We start from the raw sequence: 21,652 nt of genomic DNA, 5'->3' as shown, positions 1-21,652 counted from the left end.
CATGATAAACATAAAATTGTTCAATGTATCTCTTGTTACCGATTTAGTATATTACAACAAATACAAATTTCTTATATCGTTAAGTCACAAAAATAAATTAAAATATATTTTGAAAATCTGCTTTAAGGTTGTTGGTTCTATTTCAACAATTTATTTTTGTAATAAAGCAAAAAGAACCATACACATATCTAAGAATAAGAAATAACACAAATATATGTACAAGGCAACAGTAACAAACAAATACTGAATATATATATATATATATATATATATATATATATATATATATATATATATATATAAAAAGAGAAATCTGCAATTAATTAAAAACTCACTAACTAAATGCGTGAAGGATGAACAATTCAGATCAAATCTTGTGTTTGATACAATCTCCTTAAAGCAGATTTCGCCCCTCACACAATCACTGTGGTGCTTTGAGACCAACGGACGTCTCCTAGGATAAAATGATCTACAACACAAAAACGAAGCACACAAGGTCGTGCTCTGCAAACTACTTAATGTCTCTTGCTCTCTCTTTGACACAGAATGAAAATGCACAAAAATATTCTTCCTAAGAGAGTTTTCTCTGAAAAGTAGTTTTTATGAATGTGGGACTATGTAAAAATTATACGTTACTGAACAGGTATTCTGTTTCAGTAATAACTGCTGTGCACAGACTAACTGACTCAACAAATTAAAAAAAAAATTATTATTTGGACAAATAGGCCTAGTCCACATATGTCAAAAGTCCAACCCAATGTCTAACTCATGAGCATATAAACTCATATATTATCTATTTTCTTTCCTATGTGGGACCAGGGACTGAACCAGGATTCGTACCTGGGAGGGGCCAAAGCTTAAAACCAAAAAATAATTATGAAAATAAAAACTAATATCTATTTCATATTCAACAAAATACTACATATAAAATAATTATTTCTTAAACATTTCATATTATAAAACACATCAACAAAGTATAACATACAAAATAAGAAGCTTATTTTGTGCACGATTTTTGTTTAGCCCATATTTATTTATTTATTTATTTTGTTTTTGTAGTTAAAGAGACATGAATTTTATTTATATATTTCTTTTCTTGTAGGTCAATATCTAAATATTTTAGAGGAGGAGAGACCAAAAAATATATATATATATATATATATTTATATTTAAGGACAAATCTTAATTTTTTGTATACCAGTTTTCTTTTTCTTTTTTAAAAAAAGCTTATATTGCATATATTAGCTTTTTTTTGGGTGTTTGGGGGGGGGGGGGGGATGGACCTCCTCTGCCCTAGTGTGGGTCCGCCCCTGTGTGTGACTTAGGATTTTTACCACTTTTAATAACATCTTCAAGTGAACATAGAAAATATCAATTTCTTATTCACCCTATGCTATTTTTCTAACAATTTGTTGGTTTTTTCAAAAAAAGAAACAGAAATTTGATGTGGAACAAAAAAACCCAAAATGGTGATGGGGTTTTGGGGCGAAAAAGGGCAAATGCCCATTTTGCACAAAAAAGAAGAAGGGCAAATGCCCCATTTCCCAATAGTTGGGGGTTGAGAGATATTGAATCCTAAGTCTCTGATGGAAAGATTAAATGTTTCAGTTGTGTTACTAGGTTCTTGGTTACGTTTGAGAATTTTGAATGGAATGGAAATAAATATGTCATATTTTCTCTTGTATGTTTAGGAGTTCATTTAATAATGATTGGAAAGGAAAGAAATATGTCTTCGTAATTATATTACTAGGATAAAATCAATACTTGACCCCAATTTCATCCCACTTTTAAAAGGGCATGGAATAGAATGAACATTCTCTCCTAAATACTTCATTCCTTCATATTAATTAGAAGTGACAATTTGTATTCATGTGTCTGGTTCATGTCATGTCGATTTATGAGGATTCGACTATACAAGTCAACACTAGCCCGATAAGTTTATTAAATGGATTAGGATTCATTAACCCAAGCACAACTTGCTTATTAAATGTGTTAGCTGTGTCGATTGTTTATTAGATTTTATCAAAGTAAAAAAAAAAATACAAATTTTAGTATTACCTCAATTGAACTAAACTATGAAAAAACAAACAAACATATTTTTTAAATATAAAATTCAAAACTAATAAGTAATTGTATCACAAATAAATGTTCAAAACTAAATCATATTTCAATATCACAAATAATCAATCACAATATGTCAAACAGAATAAACCATAATAACTAATATGTTTATTTTTCTAGGGTTTTAAAGGTTATATTGGCAAAATGACATTTAAGTAAACAGATCAAATGGGTTCCGTAGGTTAGACAAAAAAACAACATATTTATTAAATGAGTTACATTTTAACCTGAATATAACACAGACCGTTTACGGGTCATGTTGGATTATACCACCCCTAACATTAATCTCTTGAAAAATATTCCTTGAAAAATTCAAAATAAAAGAATAATGTAATAATCCCCCAAAAAAAAAAAAAAAACCTTTCAATCCATTTCATTCTGTCCTCCCTCTCAAGCAAGCTAGGAAAATAAAAAGGGGTATTGCCATTGCACCTATAAAGACATCCTACATCAACAGGTGCATCTTGTTTAGGTCAAAGGCACTATGGATCAGGTTTCTGATGCGGCCCAATGTGGACCACGGCTCCGCCAATATTTCATAGGGGATCCTCTTCTTAAAACCAGCCCATCTTAGGCCTTATGAAGACATGACTCATGAGGGCCCAGTTTGATAACCTTCCAATATCTAGAGTCTTTCGGAAGGATATTGGATTGGGTTAATAATTTGGTGTGAAGAGTTTGGGCACATAATATTTATTTTTTCACGGATAAGCCTCCAATTGAGCTTACCAAATGCAAACCAATTGACTTTGATTTTGGGACTTTTGTGGTATTTAGGATTCAATTTAAATCAAATCATTTGCAGAATGCATGGTCTAAAACTCTACCTTTTAAAAGTAGTTTAGTGATGTATTAACAAATTTCAAAGATACCTTCAGCTATGTTTAGTTGGATGGAAATTGATTTTCAGAAAATATTTTCTGCTTTAATGGGTGTTTGGGGTGATAAAAAATGTTGGTCAATTAAAGATTTTTTTCCGGTTGACCGTAAAATAAAGATATTATGGTGAAAATTGATTGACACTTCATTTTTCATAAATAATTTTTTGCCTCACCCAAAACATATCAACTAAACCTCTACTCCCACCACCCCTCCACTAATGTTCTTGGTGTCCGACGGCATCCACAATCGCCGCCGCTAGTCCCCCAATCACGAATTTTTATCTAAAGTTTTTTTTTTTAAAATTTATTATTATATATGTGCTTGGGTCGGGAGATAGGAAAATGTGTGAAAATAGTAGAAAATATATTTTCCATAGTACTTTCTAGAATGCAACCATTTTCCGAAGTATTTTAAAAAACACAACCAAACACTTCAAAATATTTTATTTTCCAAAAATTATTTCCACTTGAAAATATTTTTCATCAAAACCAAACACAACCTAAGACATCTTTCTCCAATTTTCAATTTGACTTGATGTAATAAATAAGAATAGGGAAAATTACACTTTATCCATTTGTGTTTTGCCCAAGCACATATATCTCTCTCCTTATTGTTATCCTTTTATTACATGTGGGAGATAAATTTGTATTTCTGTTACCCTTTTATATCTCTCTCCTCTCAAAACATAAAAAAACTAAAAAATTAAAAGGAAGGAAGATCTAAAATCTAGATTTTGTAAACCTTAAACCTAACTTTTAAATATTCTTTCATGTATCAACTTTTAGATTTTCTAAATTAACACTGTGCGCCATAAAATGTTACAATTGTATGGGTTCCCCTCATAACCTTCGTCGCACTTGCAACGTTACCCAGGCTTGTTTTTTGAATCCTCACAATAGCTATTCTGTCTACATACCTTGTTCTGAGCAACTTCACAGTTCTCGCAACCAATAGCCCAACCAAGAACCATCGGATGGGAAATATTTTTTTGTAGACTTGTAAGGTAATTTGAGGAGAAATTAAACTGGTCTTTTTGAATAACAAAGGCAAAGCCACATGGATTATTGAAAGCCAAACATGTCTGTGGCCATTAATATCCATCTGGCAACACCCAATTCCAAAGCAATCTCCATCGACTACATCACTTTTTCTTTGACATTAGGTTAGGCAGTTGGCGCTCTTTTAATTTTTAGGTTACAAGATCTAAAAGTTGATAGGTCTAAAAGTTAGGTTTTAATTTTTACAAAATGTAGCTTTTAGATATTTTATTCTCTTGATTTTTTAATTTTTTTATGTTTTAAGAGGAGAGAAATATAAAACAATAACAAAATTTTAAATTTACTTTTATTTTGAGTAAAGTGCTAATTTTTAAACCATAGTAAATGACATGTTTTTTAAGCAAACTACGTCGGCAAAGTGTAATTTTCCGGTAAGAATATATGACCAATGAGACCATTGGTCAGCTAGTTACTAAGTTACATGACATCAGCTCCAAAATTTATATGTTTTGACATGGAGAAATTTTAAGGTACAGCCGAAAGTCTCTTTCTTCTCAGTCTCATTTCTACTTTTAATTAAGCGTAGAAGAAGTTGCTTCAGCTTTTATCCTTGACTATGGAGTCACAAACAGAAGTTAACTTTGGAAAATCTATCATAGTACCTAGTGTCCAGGAGCTAACCAAGGAACCCATCTTCAACATTCCAGCTAGGTACGTGCGAGATGATCAGGAGGACCCTTCGATTGTCTCTTATGACCCATCACTTCCATCTGTGCCGGTTATCGATCTTGAGAGATTGGATGTTGAAGCTTACATGAATTCTGAATTGGACAGCCTTCACTCTGCTTGTAAAGATTGGGGATTCTTTCAGGTATGGATTGTATATGGGCTTTATATTTGGACTCAGGCCGTGTCCCAAATTTGCTATGACTGTCTGTAATGCTTCTTATATATATATATATATATATATATATATTTTCTCCACGCACACAAGCAAATCTGACATTGCTAAAAGATGATAATTATACATTAGCCAAATCAAGGAACTATCTCTATAGTTGTTTCCCTTCCTGGTTTTTGAGTTGGGTCACTCTCTTATATGTAACTTGACACTTCTACATTTTAAAGTTTCCAAATTGTTACTAGTATTGGTGATCATAAATGCCTTATTAAACTGCAGTATGCCAGTGGGTTCTATAGTCTATACCAATCTAATAAGTTGCTTTGAACAACATGCCTCCTATGCCAAGACACATGAACTGTGCAATAAATTTGATGGGCTGCAATGTTTTATGTGAAGTTAGTTACTCACATCAAGCAAGATATTTACAGTATTTATGGTTGTAAGCAAAATGACCAGTATTTGAGAGAGAATAAAACACTAGGTAGGATGATTCTCACCGTACTCCCGCCATAAGATATTATTTCAAGTGAAATTGAGACAATCCATTTCACGGCTAAGATTGTGTTCTTTGGATCTAACATCTTCCAAAGTGGCGTGTCATTTAAAATTTTAAATGATGTGGCACTGGATACCCCTTTAGATTTGTAAATTTAATCAGAACCATGAAATGGAGAGGACCTCTTTCTTATTACATTGCCAACAAGTTCCCTGCCTTTATCTGTATCTGCTAGTCCTTGATTTGGTGATAGTTGTTCTTCCTGTTTTCAGTTTTTACTGCTACTCTTGCATTGCTGAGCAGATGATTTTTGATCTTTGATTGGTTTAAATATGTATAATATTCTGCACCCTATGCTTCTATTTATATAGTATTGAACAGAATCATTGGATTCTAAGGCACGTACACACAAACATAGATACTGATATGTTAACACTTTTATATTGTATTGCAGGTTGTGAACCATGGAGTTAGTACTTCATTGCTGGAAGAATTCCAGACACAAATTGATAGTTTTTCAAAATTCCTTATGAAAAAAAGAAGAATCTTTGGCAGGAGCCAAACAATCAAGAGGGCTTTGGGCAGCTCTTTGTGGTGTCAGACGAGCAGAAGCTTGACTGGTCAGATATGTTCTATATAACTACCCTTCCACATAATATAAGGATGGATCACCTATTTGACAAGCTTCAGCCAAAGCTCAGGTCTCTTTCTATGTTCACCATTTGGTTTTAGAAACACTTGTTTCGGGTATAACACATGCACATGATTTCACTTCATCTTCATATTTGTGATGTAGAGAGACCTTGGAAACTTACTCTATAGAAGTGAAGAAGCTGGCCTTGAAAATCTTAGGACACATGGCTAAGGCTTTGAAAATGGACGCCGAGGAAATGAGAGAGCTGTTTAGTCATGGAGTTCAGTCAATGAGAATGAATTACTATCCTCAATGCCCCAAACCAGAGAAGGCCATTGGGTTCACTCCTTATTCTGATGCTGATGCTCTAACAATTCTCTGTCAGGTCAATGAAACTGAAGGTCTTCAGATCTGGAAAGAGGGGAGATGGGTTCTTGTTAAACCTCTTCCAAATGCCTTTGTAGTCAATATTGGTGATATCATGGAGGTACTAGTATTTTATAATGTTGATATAGTATTAGCTTAACCTCATTTTCAATCTCCAAAATATGGGTCCAACTGTCCAAGACTACTTGACTAATCCCTGAAACTTATAAGATTAGGCCACAAATGAGTCATCAAAATTGCATTATAGAAGCAAAAGAATTTGACAAAAGGCTTTCCTTTTCGCTGTTCTTCAGCTGTAGAAGCCAAAGAATGTGTCCTGTAAGATTATTTTAATTCAATTTGAGTATTAAGAAAGTTGGAACTCTTCCAGACTAATAATTCTAGACTAAAGTGACCAATTTTCATGCATTTACTACCATTTGTATCCACTAATTTATTTGGAAAAAAAAAAATCTACAGGAAACACAATCATTAACTTCCTTTTTAAGTCATAGCCTAGCTGCTAGAGCTTCTATGAAGATAGAAACTATGTCTGCAATGCAATGTCTTGGATCAAACTACGGGGGTAAGAGGATTCTATCCCTACAATATGAACACTTACATATTGGGTGATTTCTTCCAACTACCAAGTCCTAGAATCAGTTATACTTGGCAACTGCACCGTTCTCCAAGATCTAACTTCAGAAACTTTTATTTAGGACTTTTATCAATTAACTCAAACATTGTCAGAACTGAATCAAGTTAGGGAATTAATTCTTTGTTTTATGTTAAAATTAACGTTGCAATTCCCAGTGGGACCTTTCTCATCTCCTACAACTTTCAATGCTACATCAAGAAGAAGATAAAGTTGGTATAAATTTTTCTTGTTTACTCTGCAGATTGTGAGCAATGGCATATATCAGAGCATTGAGCATAGGGCAATAGTAAATTCAACAAAAGAGAGGCTCTCCATTGCTACATTTTATAGTTCCAATCTAGACTCGGAACTGGGTCCTGCACCTAGCCTTATTGGTCCTGGCAACCCAGCAAATTTTCGGCGAGTTCCTTTGGAGAATTACTTTTAGGAATTCTTTGCTCGAAAACTAAGTGGCAAGTCGTACCTTGACTTCATGAGAATAGAAAATGGGGAGGGCAATACCAGTTGAATTTATTATTTATTTTCAAAATTGTGCGGTACTTGAGTAGCAGAATGGTAAGTTGCAAAAATTTGAAGTATTTTCTATCATGAACAGTGAAATTCAGTGGCCTCATCAATAATTAAGAAAATAAAATGCAGAAACTTCTGTAATATTCTTGTTCTTTATGATCCTGCTTGAAAGACCAGCAAATAAGGGACATTAGAGTTGCAAGGACTTCCATCTTCTTGAAGGTTTATTTGCAATTTGTAAAAGTACATTTGATAAATGCTGAATGTATAATCGAAATTAAGCAAAGAGTCGGGTAGTGGGTACCGACATCGTGAGACACAAGAATTTAGGTCTCAATGTCATATCTTCTATCATGAAGAGTGAATTTCACTGACTTTATAAATAATCAAGAACATAAAACAACTTCTGTAATATTGTAATTCTTTAGGTTCCTGTTTGATCTTGGAATGGACCCCACCACAAAAAAAGCCAACTATATTACTCCAAGAAAAAAATAGGCCCTTTATGGCTACCCACAAACCAAAGATCACTTCCAAGTTCAAAAGGTTCAAATCCACTTTTGAGAGAGAGATCGGAGCCTAACTTTAGGAGTAGTACATTTGTTATTTAATTTATAATTTGATGGTTAAAACAATGGAAGAAAAGGGATTTGAACCATGGTTTCCTAATAAAAAATGAAAGGGTATACTATGATGTATTTTCTACTAGTATGTCTAGGAGTATATAAAAGAATGAGGGGAAATGAAAGAAATATATAATTGACATTCACCTTTATTTCATTGAAGAATGAGTATTTCTAGTTTTTATGAATGGTTTGAAGAGAATAGAATGGAATAATACACTCTCCTACCAATTCCTTTCCTTTCCATTCCATTAAACTCTCAAACAAAGACATAAATAAAATATTCTAGAAAATTTCTTTGAATTTATTCCATTCATTTCCACCCTCCCAACCTCCCAATCAAGCTGAAAGAAAATAGAAATAGACCCACAGAAAAAGACATTCTGGACCAAGAGAATGATGTGGCCTGATGATCATGACAATGATTCCAATGTTTGGGCCTAGGGGACTAGGAAACAGGTCCCTGATGTGTCCTGATCATGACAAAGAGTCCAACCAATATTTGACATAGGGTCCTCTCCTAAAAATCAGCCAACCCATCTCAGGCCTCTTTTGAAGATATGAGTGCCCACTTTGATATGAAGAGTTTGGGCCCATAATGCTTGGCTGACAGCGCCACATCAATTTTTAAGTGGAATCAAATCCACTGCAGATATTGCATGGTATACAACTCTACAAAATCTTAGGTAGTTTTTGACTAGAATTGTAGTTTAGTGTTATTTATTAACAAATTTCTATTAGAAAATGCTTTTAAGACCGCGTTTGTCCAATTTTTAGCTTGATCCGATGTAAGAGTAATATAATATAACATGTCCCACGAATTTATCAACTGCAGCTCCAAACTTTACAAGTTTTGAAGTGAAAATTTTGAGGTAAGCTGAATTCTCTTTGCTTTCTCTCTCTGATCTTAACTTTCAACTATTGGCCAAAAGCAAAGAACGAAAGGACAAAGATTGATTTTTTCTTCTCTACCTCAACTTGCTTCAGCATATCCATGGAGTCAAACACAGAAGTTAACCTTGGAAAATCTATAATAGTGCCTAGTGTCCAGGAGCTGAGCAAGGAGCCCATCATCAACATACCAGCTAGGTACGTGCGAGATGATCAGGAGGACCCTTTGATTGTCTCTCATGACACTTACATCGGTGCCAGTTATCGATCTTGAGAGATTGGATGTTGAAGATTGCATGAATTCTGAATTGGAAAGACTGGGGATTCTTATGTTGAGTTGGATCACTCTGCTCGTTTAAATGTTTTTATTTTGAGTTGGATCACTCTTCTATGTGTAACATGAGACCTATTTATTTTTATGTTCCAAAATGTTATTACTATATATGGTATTCATAAAAGCCTTATTAAACTGCAATATACTAATCTAAGTTGCTTTGAACATTGAAATGCCTCCTATGCCAAGACACATGAACTCTGTAATTTAGATTGGGTGGGCTGCAATGTTTTTACTTTTATGTGAAATTAGTTATTCACATCAAAGAAGGTAGTTAAAACATTTATGGTTGGAAATAGTAATGATCGGAATTTCAGAGATAACAAAACACCAAGTAGGATTAGATAGGATCTATACAACCCAGGATGAAATCCTGTCATTTAAAATTTGTAATATTTAACTAGAATCATGAAATATAGATAGTCTTTTCCCTATTACATAGCCAACAAGTCCCCACCTATATTTGTATTTGCAAGTCCTTGAGTTGTTGATAGTCGTTCTTCCTGTTCTCAATTTTTACTGCTAGTCTCATGCGCTGCTGAGCAGATATTTTTTGAACTTTTATTGGTTTAATTTTTTTTTCCAAATTTGATGATGTCCCGCGCCCTATATATGCTTCAATTTTTATAGTACTAAACCTAATTATTGGATTCTAAGGCAAGCGCACACATACATTGAAACATTAGCAATCTAATACTTCTATTGTAAGTGCAGATTGTAAACCATGGAGTTAGTACTTCATTGCTGGAAGAAATCAAGACACAGATTGAGAGTTTTTTCAAACTTCCATATGAAGAAAAGAAGAAGCTCTGGTAGGAGCCAAACCATCAAGAGGGCTTTGGGCAGCTCTTTGTGGTGTCAGACGAGCAGAAACTAGACTGGTCAGACACGTTCTTTATAACTACCCGACCACATGATATAAGGAGGGGTGACCTATTTGACAAGCTTCCAACAAAGCTCAGGTCTCCTTCTACCTTTTTGGTTTGGTTTTAGAAACACTGGTTTTAGGTATAACACATACACAATTCCAATTCAACTTCAAATTTGTGATGCAGAGGGCCCTGGAAACGTACTCTATAGAAGTGAAGAAGTTGGCCATGACAATCTTAGGTTATATGGCTAAAGCTCTGAAGATGGATGCCGAGGAAATGAGAGAGCTGTTTAATGATGGAGTTCAGACAATGAGAATGAATTACTATCCTTGTTGCCCTGAACCAGATAAGGCCATTGGGATCACTCCTCATTCTGATGCTGATGCTCTAACAGTTGTTTTTCAGCTCAATGAAACTGAAGGCCTCCAGATAAGGGAGATGGGTTCCTGTTAAACCTCTTCCAAATGCTTTTATAGTCAATATTGGTGACATCATGGAGGTACTAGTGTATTTAATCAATAGCATAGCTTAACTTCATTAGGCCAAAATTAAGTTATTAGAATAGCATTGTAGAAGCAAAATAATTTGACGAGGGGCCTTCTTTTTTTGCTGTTCTTCAGCTGTAGAAGCCAAAGAATGTGTCCTGTCATATTACTTTAGGTCAAACTTGAATATTCTGAATGTTTGGAACTTACCCAGACTAATGCTAGAGTAATATAGCCTATTTTCATGCATTTATTATTACCATTCCACTCGTTTATCAGAAAACAACAACTCTATAGTAAACACAATCATAAACTTCCTTCGTAACTATTATGAAGATAGATAGACACTATGTATGCAATGCAATGTCTTCGATCAAACTAAGGGGGCTAATGATGTTTATCCCATCAATATAAATCACTTTGTGATCTATTCTTGCAGATTGGGTGATTTCTTCTAGGTCCTAGAATCAGTTGTACTCGGCAAGAGCACCACCAGACTCCTATTTTGGAAGATATGACAGAAGAAACTTTCAATTAGCACTTTCATCAATTAACTCAAACATTGTCTGAATTAAGTCAAGTTCGGAATATAATTTGATTTATGTTAAAGTTAACATTGCTATTCCCAATAGGACCTTACTCATCCACCACAACATCAATTTTTCATCATATACAAAGTTAACATTGTCATTAAATTTTCTTGTTCACCCTGCAGATTGTGAGTAATGGCATATATCGAAGCATTGAGCATAGGGCAACAGTAAATTCTACAAGAGAAAGGCTCTCCATTGCTACATTTAACAGTTCCAATCTAGACTCAGAATTGGGTCCTGCACCTAGCCTTATTGGTCCTGACAACCCAGCAAATTTTCGGCGAGTTCCTTCGGAGAAGTACTTTTAAGGAATTCTTTGCTTGAAAACTAAGTGGCAAGTCGTACCTTGACTTCATGAGAATAGAAAATGGGGAGGGCAACACCAGTTGAATGCAACGCAAATTATGCAGTAGCTGAGTAGCAAAATGGTGAGTTGCAAGAATTTATCTTCAATCATGATTCATAAAGAGTAAATTCAATGTCTTCATTAATAAGTATGAAAATAAAATGCAGAAACTAGTGTAATATATTCGTTGGTTATGATCCTATTTGAAAGACCACCAAATAGGGGACATTAGAGTTGCAACTTGCTATTTGTAAAAGTACTTCTAACAAATGTTGAATGTGTAAGCGAATTTAAACAACGAGTAGAGTGGTGACATGCAAGAATTTAGTCAGCAACGTTGCTCCCAGAAGAAATGCCCCACTCTTTGGCACCCACAATCCTAAATAAAAGGGAAGACGTTTGCCTTAATTACAAGATTCTTGGCTAGATTACTAGAGTCATATGTCTAAAATAATGCCTTTTTTCAACAGGAAAAAAAAAAAAAAAATCATAACTAAGCACTACCCATTTTGAGATCCATTTTTATTCAAATATTATATTTTTCTTTTTAACATAAATTTGTATTCTCAATTTACAGTTAAGTATTCAACTAATATTTTTAAATATTTTATATAAATCATTCATAATTATCTTTTGATTTTTTTTTATGTCAATTTTTAATCAAATGTAAATGTAGTTGTATGGGCTCGAAATTGCCAAGGAACTACTTCCTTGGGCCCATTACAATTAATATATAGAAATGAGTATGTAGGCTAACACTTTGGGCTTCAAATTTGTACAATTTGGATTAAGTATAAAGAAAAGGCAAATCTCCCTTGATTTTTGACAAAAAGGAATGATAAGTAGGATGTAAATTCTTATTTATGTCTCCTCGAGTAGACCGAGGAGTGATTTCATACAAGCTTTACAATTTATGGACAATGTATTTCTCTTCTAAATTTTCCGATCTTTGTTCATTAGGGATTCTTCCCTTCTTATTGTTGCTTTCCTTTAATATGGGCCTTCCAATTGAATGGTTGCTGATCTTCCCTTGGATACTTGTCTCATCTTTCCCCTCCAAGTGGTGGCTAAGTGAGATACAGGCTATATGATCACTATTCAGGCATTATTTTTCCATTAATGCGACCAGCTGGGTTGTTGCAATGCATTCAATGTAGAGGTGATAGTTGGTTTATAGGAAAGTTTTCTTCTACCCTTACTTGTATCTATCACCATCACCCTTTTCGGCCATCTAGTTCTCATTTGGAATGGCTTCGACCTTGTCTACCATGTGGCTGCCCTAATAGGGCTTCCTCGAGTATTGGATACCCCTAAGGAATATTTGCTTGTCAAATGAGCCTGTCATCTTAGTTGGAGTAGGATGATTTGAAGGAGAATTAGGCCTAGTTGCTCCTGAGGCCCATTTTGAGAAGTGTGCCATTTATAAACCTCCCCCCCCCTCCAAAATTATGTGGACCTTAATTGAATCCTAAATGAAGTTGTATAAATGTGGATTTCTTGAATCTTCTCATAGCTTATTGCTTAAGAAGAAGATTATTCTTACTAGCATATCAATTACAGTTTATATTTTGTATAATAATGAAATTTATGTTTAATAATTTATTTTATTGAAATATCTTTAAATTTATTTTTCTCATAACATTGTTTTTTAATTCTTATCCCCTATACTAAAATTCAAACCTTACCATTGTATTTGATACACCTATGAAGGTACATAAAGTTGCAAAGACTTGAATCTTTCAAATGAGATACGACCTGAATCTTTCGAAAGAGTGTCTCATGGAATGACCATGTTGGCAATGAAACCACTCTCTCACAACATGTGACCTAGAAATATGTGGGCTTATATACTTCAAGCAAGTATCTCCAGGGAGGTGCTCTACAAAGTAATGTTTTAACTAGTTTGCTACTATTCATTTGTTTTGATGGAAAAAAAAAAAAACCATACTACATACACAATAAATTTCACAACAATATGAATCTTTTGGTTCATGATCACCATGTGATCATATTAAATGGGAACACATTGGTTTGGGCCTGTTGTTTCATCTTGTCTATTTCTTTGAAAAATTTTTGTTAGGTTCTAAGTACTTAGGAACTAATGTATTAGAACTCTAATATGTATTGTTGGCAAACCATGATCAAAGCAGGTGTCTAGTTGTGTTTTAGACTTGCTCAAAGTATGTGTTTTATGTAAAGTTGGAATCGAGTTAACTGCAGAAATTACTGTGCATTTCTGCCTGACTTGATCAATCGAGAATTAGACTCGACCGATTGAAAGTCGTGCAGATTATTTTTTCTGCAGATTTTCCAACTTAGCCCTAAGCCCATATGACGTGTAGGGTTTTATGTTTTGGCCTAGGTATAAAAGGCAAACCATAGCCACATTTTTGAGGTTGCTTATATTGCTGTTTGTGTGAATCTCCTGTGAGATCTGAGAGGTGCTTGCCTTCACACAAGTTTAGGATTATCAAGAAGGAGATTGCTTCAAGAACTTGATGATCGTTCAGTTGCTGCCATAAGAGCTTAAAGATACACAAGCAGGGGTGCTTGTACTTGCTGGAGAATCCAAGAAAGAAGGAGTCCGTGGTCTCTGAGCTTGCACGTGGTCGTGTCAGTAAGTTCTATTGGTGGGTAGCAATAGGATGTTAGTGGTCTAAGTCACTATTGTACACTTCGATTCTTTCATAGTGGATTCAGGTTTACCTTGAGGATAGCTAGGTTAAATCCTCCCTAGGTTTTTTACCGGTTTGGTTTTCCTAGGTCATCATATATTTGTGTTTTTTATATTCCGTACTTTGCATTGATATGATTATATGATTGTATGATTGGGTTAATCTAGATCTGGAATTTAGACTAAGTAATAACTTGGATTGTTAACTAGGTTAATCCAATTGTGGTTTAAGGGGTCTAAATAAACTCAACAAGTGGTATTAGAGTGGGTAGCCCTTGTGTGTAGATCTTTTGATCTCTGAGCTGATCCTTGACCCCTGTTGTCATAGAACACGGACACTCTTGTTATTCCTCCACACTTTGATGGGAATAATTATGCTTACTGGAAAGTAAGGATGAAAACTTTCCTGAAATTCATTGATGAGAGAGTTTGGAACTCCGTTGAATACGGATGGGAGAAGCCCACTACTCCTGTGAGTGAGTGGCAAACTTCTCAGAAAGAAGCAGCAGTCTTCAATAGCAAAGCTATGAATGCTATCTTTAATGCTGTTTCTATGGAGGAATTTAAGAAAATCTCTAATGTTGAGGTTGCTCACACTGCTTGGAATTTCCTCCAAACTGTGCATGAAGGTACAAAGGCAGTTAAGATCAATAAGTTGCAACAATTAACAACTAGATTTGAAAGCATTTAGGATGTTTGATGATGAATCTTTTAATGAATTCTGTGCTAAACTAAATGACATTGTTAATTCTGCTTACAACTTGGGTGAAATCTATGATTAACCTAAAATTATTAGGAAGATTCTTAAACTTTGACTGAAGATTTTAGACCCAAAGTGACTACCATCACTAAAAGCAAGGACGTGGACTCCATTCCTGTTGATGAACTTGTAGGATCTCTTCAGTCCTATGAGTTGGACCTACCCAAAACTAGCAAATTCAAATCAATGGCTCTTAAGTCTGTTAATGATGTTGAGGTTGGTGGATATGATGATGATCTCTCTGCGACAGAGATTGCTTATCTTGCCAAAAATTTTAGAAATTTTCTTAGAAATAGCAGCAGAAGGGCAAGAGGTAAAAACACTGATGAACCTAGAAATTTTAGGAAGAATGATCCCACTAAGGTTAACAAGATAGAAAAACCTAGAGAAAAAGTAGGTCAATCTTCAAATAATTCTATGGGTCCTCAATGTTTTGGATGTCAAGGGTATGGTCATGTGAAATCATAATGTCCAACTTTCTTGAGGTCTAAGGGTAAGGCTATGGCTGTAACCCTTAGTGATGATGAAGTTTCTGATGATGAGTCTGGTTGTGACGAGGATGGAAACTTCATTGCTTTCACTGCTACTGCTGTAGTCAATGAAAGTGTGATTGTTGAAGAGAACCCTTCTGATGGGGAACTCTCTGAGGATGCAGATCTTCAAGAAGCCTACAATAAACTTTGCAAAGTTGCTGCAAAGGATGTTATGAATGTTGAATTAGGCTTAAAGAAAATTGCATCTCTTGAGCTTGAAAAGAAAAATTTGCTTGTGAATTTGTTTGACGCTACTAAACTTTTGAATAATGTGAAGACTGAGAACATGCTTTTGCTTGATAAAGTTAAATCTTTGGAACATGAATTATCTGTTGCTAGAGAACAAACGAATAGGTCTGCTAGTTCCAAACTTGATCAGATGTTGAGTGTTCAAAAGTCTCCTTCCGAAAAAACTGGGTTAGGTTTTGTAGAGAGCATCAACGTGTCTGCACCAAATTCCACAATCTTTGTTCCTCCATCTTCTTCTGAACCCCCTATGCGTGAGGTTGTCAAACCCATAAAAGTTTATCCTCCCAAGAAGATTAGGGTTGATCTGAAAGTGTCTAAACCTAAGGAGTCTACCCTTTCTAGGAACAGGACACATGAGAAGTCTACTTGGGTGTGTCATTTTTGTGGAAAGTCTGGGCACATTCGTCCAAACTGTTACAAGCTTCAAGCTGCTAAGAGAGCAAATAAACCAAAAGTATCTGTGCCTCAAGCACATGATCCTATGGTACTTGTTGGTGAGTTGGTAAAGGCTCTAAACCTTTATTCCAATTCTAGAGTTGGAAATCATTTTAATATGAATAAGAAGTCCAATGCTTAAGGTGCATCTAAAAGACTTTGGATGCAAAAGGCTCAATCTAAGTGAGTCTTTTTGACATGGTTTTTGTGCTTCATTGCTATACTCTTTGTGACCATTTTTTTGTTCTCTTTGTTTTCTAGAATTTGCATTGCATAACATTCATGCATTTCATTCTAGGATGTTTTTGTTAATTTTCATTTTAAAAAAAAAGAAAAAGAGGGAAAGCAAATATGTTTTTGCATTTATTTTTTTTGTTTTTGAAAATAAGGTTGGTCAATTTATTTTCATATACCATGTACATGTACTCTGTTTAGCTTGGATGAGCTTATTTCTTGCACTTTACTAGTTAAAAACTTTGTAGTGCGTGTTGTGTGGGAAGATGTTTGTAGTTTTTGACTACTTTGTCGTGATCTTGAAGTCACAAGTCTTTGACTGACGGAGTTGATCCTTTTGAGAAAGGCATAAATAACCATCTCACCACTGTTCACTAGCCAATCATGAACACCTTAGTGCATATCATAAGATTTTGTGCTTGAGAAAGTGTAGCACATGCACAAAAAAAAGGAACATAAGGTGTAGCCTCGGGTTAATTGCTTAAAATTGGTGTGTACATTATTGGACTTAATGCAAAAATCAAATACATAAAATTGGTGTGTACATTATCCCGGCTTTTATTTAATAATTTTCTAAAAATCTTAAAATCTGTGTGTACAATATAAGGCAAACTTAAGAAACTTACATGATTACAAGTTTATGATCTAGGAGATGTGAGAGTTATATGATGTAACTCTTTCGGTGATAGTCTCTTTTACATTCTTTGTGATGAATTTTGGAGACTTTGTGGTTGATTTTTACTTACATATCACTTTACATGTTTCTCAAGCTTTTGCTAGTTGCACACACTATACAAGTTACTCTTTGTTAAACTTTGTACATGTTATTGTGTGTGTTTTTGGTCTGACCAACCAAGTTTGAAAATGCCTTGAGAATTTTGCAAAATCATTTTAATGCTTGAGAATTCAAGAAAAATGTTTGGAAAATCTATATATTTGGAAAACTGGGTTCAAAACTTATGTTTTTGAAAAGTATTCCATCTCATACTCATGCATTTTATTCATAAAATTCAATGCTTTGAGGAGTTTCTGCATAAATTTGCTTTATTTTTTCAAAAATTGAGTTTTCCAAAATTTCGACCGGTCGAACATGTTTTTCGATCGATCGAAATTGCGATTAAATTTTTGGTCAGACACTGTCTGTTTCGATCGGTGTTCGATTGGTTTTCGATCAATTGAAGCATTTTCGATTGATCGAATTTGTTTTTCGATCGATCAAAAATCGTATGAAGACTTTTTAAAAAGAGTTTTCTTCTCACGTGTTCATCCACTTTTTAAAAAGTTTTTCAATTTTTCTCTCTCCATACGAACCGGTCAAGGCTACCATCCAATTTTTTGTCATTTTCCTATGTTCTTTTTGCAAGGTTTTTCTCTCCAAAGGCCGGTAAGACCTTTATACCATTCATTTTGCATTTTATTTCATGTTTCATGCATAAATTCATGCATTTTAAGGGATATTTTCGGACTAAGCAATTTTTGGAATTTTTGATAATTCAAGCCTTATTTTCTGAAATCGATTGATGGGTTTTTGTCCTATAATGCTATAATCATGATCCATAATGTTTAATTTGATCAATTTGGTGTTTTATGAAGAATTGAAAATTCTAGGGTTTGTTTTGTTCCGAATTGGGGATTTTGTTCAATTTAGGTTGAATTGATGAAATGGGCTTGTTGATTTGATGTAATTGATCATTATAAACTGTTTTCTACCTTGTGTTATGATCAATTGGTCAATTGCGTAAAATTCTACAAGTGGTTTTTAAAAATTTTAGAGTTTTTTTTTGTTTTTGTTTTAAACTCTATGGTCAAGCCAATTTTGTAATTCTAAACTTAAATTAGAACTTGTTGTCATTGCATTAGAGCATGCATCATGACATTTTTTTACATGCATCATATAGATTTATTTTGTTGTGCTAACTTGCAGTTTGCCCTTGTTGTTTTTTTTTTGTTCTTTCTCTTATGTCTCTGTTTATTACTCTAGCACCATGCCTAGGAAGATTAGAGCCAATAAGTCATCCACCTCTTCTTCTGACCCTTCCTTTGAGAGTGATAGGTTCTTGAGTGCAAAGCACTAAGAGACTTTTGAGAATCTTAACACCAAGAGAAAGATTTGGGCTGAGCGTAGGGTTCTGTTAGATGAGATTGATCCTGCCATTAGGCAAATTTTGAGTGCCAGGGCTGGTTGTCTCTTTTGAATTTTGATGCTCCTCCTCCAGCCATCTTGATTAGAGAGTTCTATTCAAACCTCTCTGTTCACCCCTATGATTCCGGCACTCTTGTGAGGAGTTGGATTCGTGGTGATGAGTATACTATTACTCCTTCGGTAGTGGCTAATGCTCTAGGGGTGCCTCTTGTTCAGCATCCTGTTTACCCCTATGCTGTGTCTCCTCCCTTAGACGACATCATGTCGTACATCACTGGTACTTCTATCTGGTGGGGTTCTAATCCTCGGATCACTTTTGCTGAGCTTACCGAGTCTACCTATCTTATCTTTAGGATAGCGTGTCATTCCCTGTGGCCTATTTCGCATCTGCACACCATTCCTTTGGAGCGATGTGCATTCTTGTATGCTCTGGTTACGGATGCTCCTATTAGTTTTCCTCATCTATTTCTTCGTTCTTTGAACGAAGTGTATAGGAGTTCCTCTACTACTCATGCTCTTTTTCATCCTATTTTCATTCATTGGATTTTGTTGTTTTAGGTTTGTTCGACTTCCCCGTGTCTGAGCCTGTTTATGTTATTACTCCCATTGGTGCCACTTTCCTTAGGCAGAGGGCTGCTCAGATGAGAGAGCGCTCTAAACGCCTTCGAGTTGAGTCTTCTAGTATCATTCCCCCTTCTTCTTCTATAGGTGTTCCTTCGGGTGAGGAGCCTGCTGATCCTGTCGGAGATACTACTGCTGATGTTCCTCCGCCATTGACTTCAGATGACTTTGACATTCGTCGTACGTTGGAGTTTGTCGTGACCGTTTGGGCGGCGGCTCATGGTCAGATTTTGGTGGACATTCTGTACGAGATCCGTGCTTTGTGAGTAGATTTGGCGCTTCTTAGACGCTTGTTTTAGCCACCTCCTTTTGATGATGGATTTTGATTTGTTCTTTAGCATTCCGTCATAAAAAGGGGGAGTAGATTGAGTTTGTATATCTTAGGGGGAGTTTTTTGTTTTTGGAGAGCTTAAGAGCTTGTGGAGATTAGATTGTATCTAGGTGCTTCACTGTGTATTTTTTGTTTTTGGCTCTTGATGTATTCATGATAGGGGGAGTTATATTGTTTTTTGTTTCACTGCTTATAGACTTATGATTATGAGTTACTTATGATTATGAGTTATTCATTGATATCATTGATTTTTGTCTATAATTTTGTGTTCTGTGAAATCAAGAATGTTATGTTTATTTACTTATATTTTCCACACATACGTTTATGTGTTTTGTTTAGTGTTTCAGGAAATATACAGGTTGATTCATTTAAGCTGCTGTCTACACTTGCAACTGATGGATAGTAGTTAGGATTGGATTTGTTCTAATGGGCATTTTTTTTGTAAAGGGCTTTTCTTTGTAATCTTTGAGCTTTTAATTGTGTTTTGTCATGGATTGCCAAATGGGGAGTTTGTTAGGTTCTATATAACGCCCCAAAATCATAAGCAATAAAATTCTATTTAATCCGAAAAATCCATAAAAGTATTAAATAAAAGAATCTAGCAACCTAAAGATTTCATCACAAATGTCAGAGCTCTAAATCCACCAAAAATTAAAAACATCCTCAAAATAATTCTCTAGTACAATGTTTAATACCATAAAAATAAAAATAAAAATAAAATCTTTAGTCCCACAAATACTTCGTAATTGTTGACTCCCAGTAATCTCTACTCCAATAATCCCTCTAATGTATTTGTAAGGGGAAATAAAGGGGGGTGAGATAACTCAATAAGTGGAATTCACTAACATTGGAGTGTGGGAACAACCTTAAAAAAAATAATTCTTACAAACAATTCATTACTCATACCTCATCAATATTTTATCATCAAATATTTCATATAAAAGAAATAATAATCTTTATAAAGTGAGCCATCATAGTGTGTGTGTGTATATATATATATATATATCAATACCATCACAAACACAATTTCCTAGGCTTTACTCGTGGTCAACGTTTACGCCCCGTTGACAAAGTTGTGCTATCCCTTTCTTTTTGGGACTAGAACCTCCTTTTCATTCCCTTTCTTAAGGATGGTTCCTTTGGAACCTAAATGTGCACTCCCTTGTTAAGGAGCTTCCTTTTTGGATCCTCAATAGTATACTTCCTTGCTAAGGAGCTACCAAATATGCACTGTTCCCTTTTCTGGGACCGTCCCTTGCTAAAGACTAGTTGCAGTATGATTGTCCCTTACTAAGGACTAACACAATACTAAGTTTTTTAATCACGACTTGCCATAGGTTTTCAAAACATATTCAAGATGCTCATATAAATAATCCATTCATAATTCTCAAAATATAAATATATATTCACACATACAAGTTTAAATAAATTTAGGTTGTCCCACATGTTTTTCATAAAATGAATATTCAACGTGCACATCAAGCATTTATAAAGTATCAATTTATATATAATATCAACATATTTATTTAATATAGAATAGTTTAATAATCAAACACTGTTTTGGAAAAACCCCCAAAATTAGCAAACACCACTTACCTCTTAGTTGCTCAATAAAAGAAATCAACCTCCCTTGAATTACAATAGATCAGAAGAATTAGAACCTAGCAACATCAAAGATAGGTCCATCAATACACAATTTCCTTCTCAAAAATCTATTCTTACGCTTAAACAATTTTATCCTAGACAATACTAATATATCCAAAAATTTTCATTTATTCACTTAAAAAATATTGCTGCCAAAACTTTTTTTTTTTTTTCATTGATATAGTCATGAATATTCAAGACTTTAAAATGGTTGAATAAGCGAAATCTCATCAATCTACAATTCACATCCTTTCTTGTCATGTAGCTATATCCATCACTTCTACTCTAATATAATAATAATCTAGGACATCCTTT

At 34.5% G+C, this 21,652-nt stretch overlaps 2 pseudogenes; both read left to right on the top strand.

The window, feature by feature from the left end:
- The first annotated feature begins 4,498 nt into the window (after positions 1–4,498).
- LOC142634386 (protein SRG1-like) lies at positions 4,499–7,712 on the top strand (annotated as a pseudogene).
- Positions 7,713–8,918: 1,206 nt separating this feature from the next.
- LOC142636739 (protein SRG1-like) lies at positions 8,919–12,097 on the top strand (annotated as a pseudogene).
- Positions 12,098–21,652: the final 9,555 nt, after the last annotated feature.

Source organism: Castanea sativa, chromosome 5 (assembly GCF_040712315.1).
Source record: "Castanea sativa cultivar Marrone di Chiusa Pesio chromosome 5, ASM4071231v1".
In the NCBI taxonomy this organism is placed as follows: Eukaryota; Viridiplantae; Streptophyta; class Magnoliopsida; order Fagales; family Fagaceae; genus Castanea; species Castanea sativa.
The sequence above is the reverse complement of the archived record's forward strand: the minus strand, read 5'-3'. Positions and strand labels throughout refer to the sequence as shown.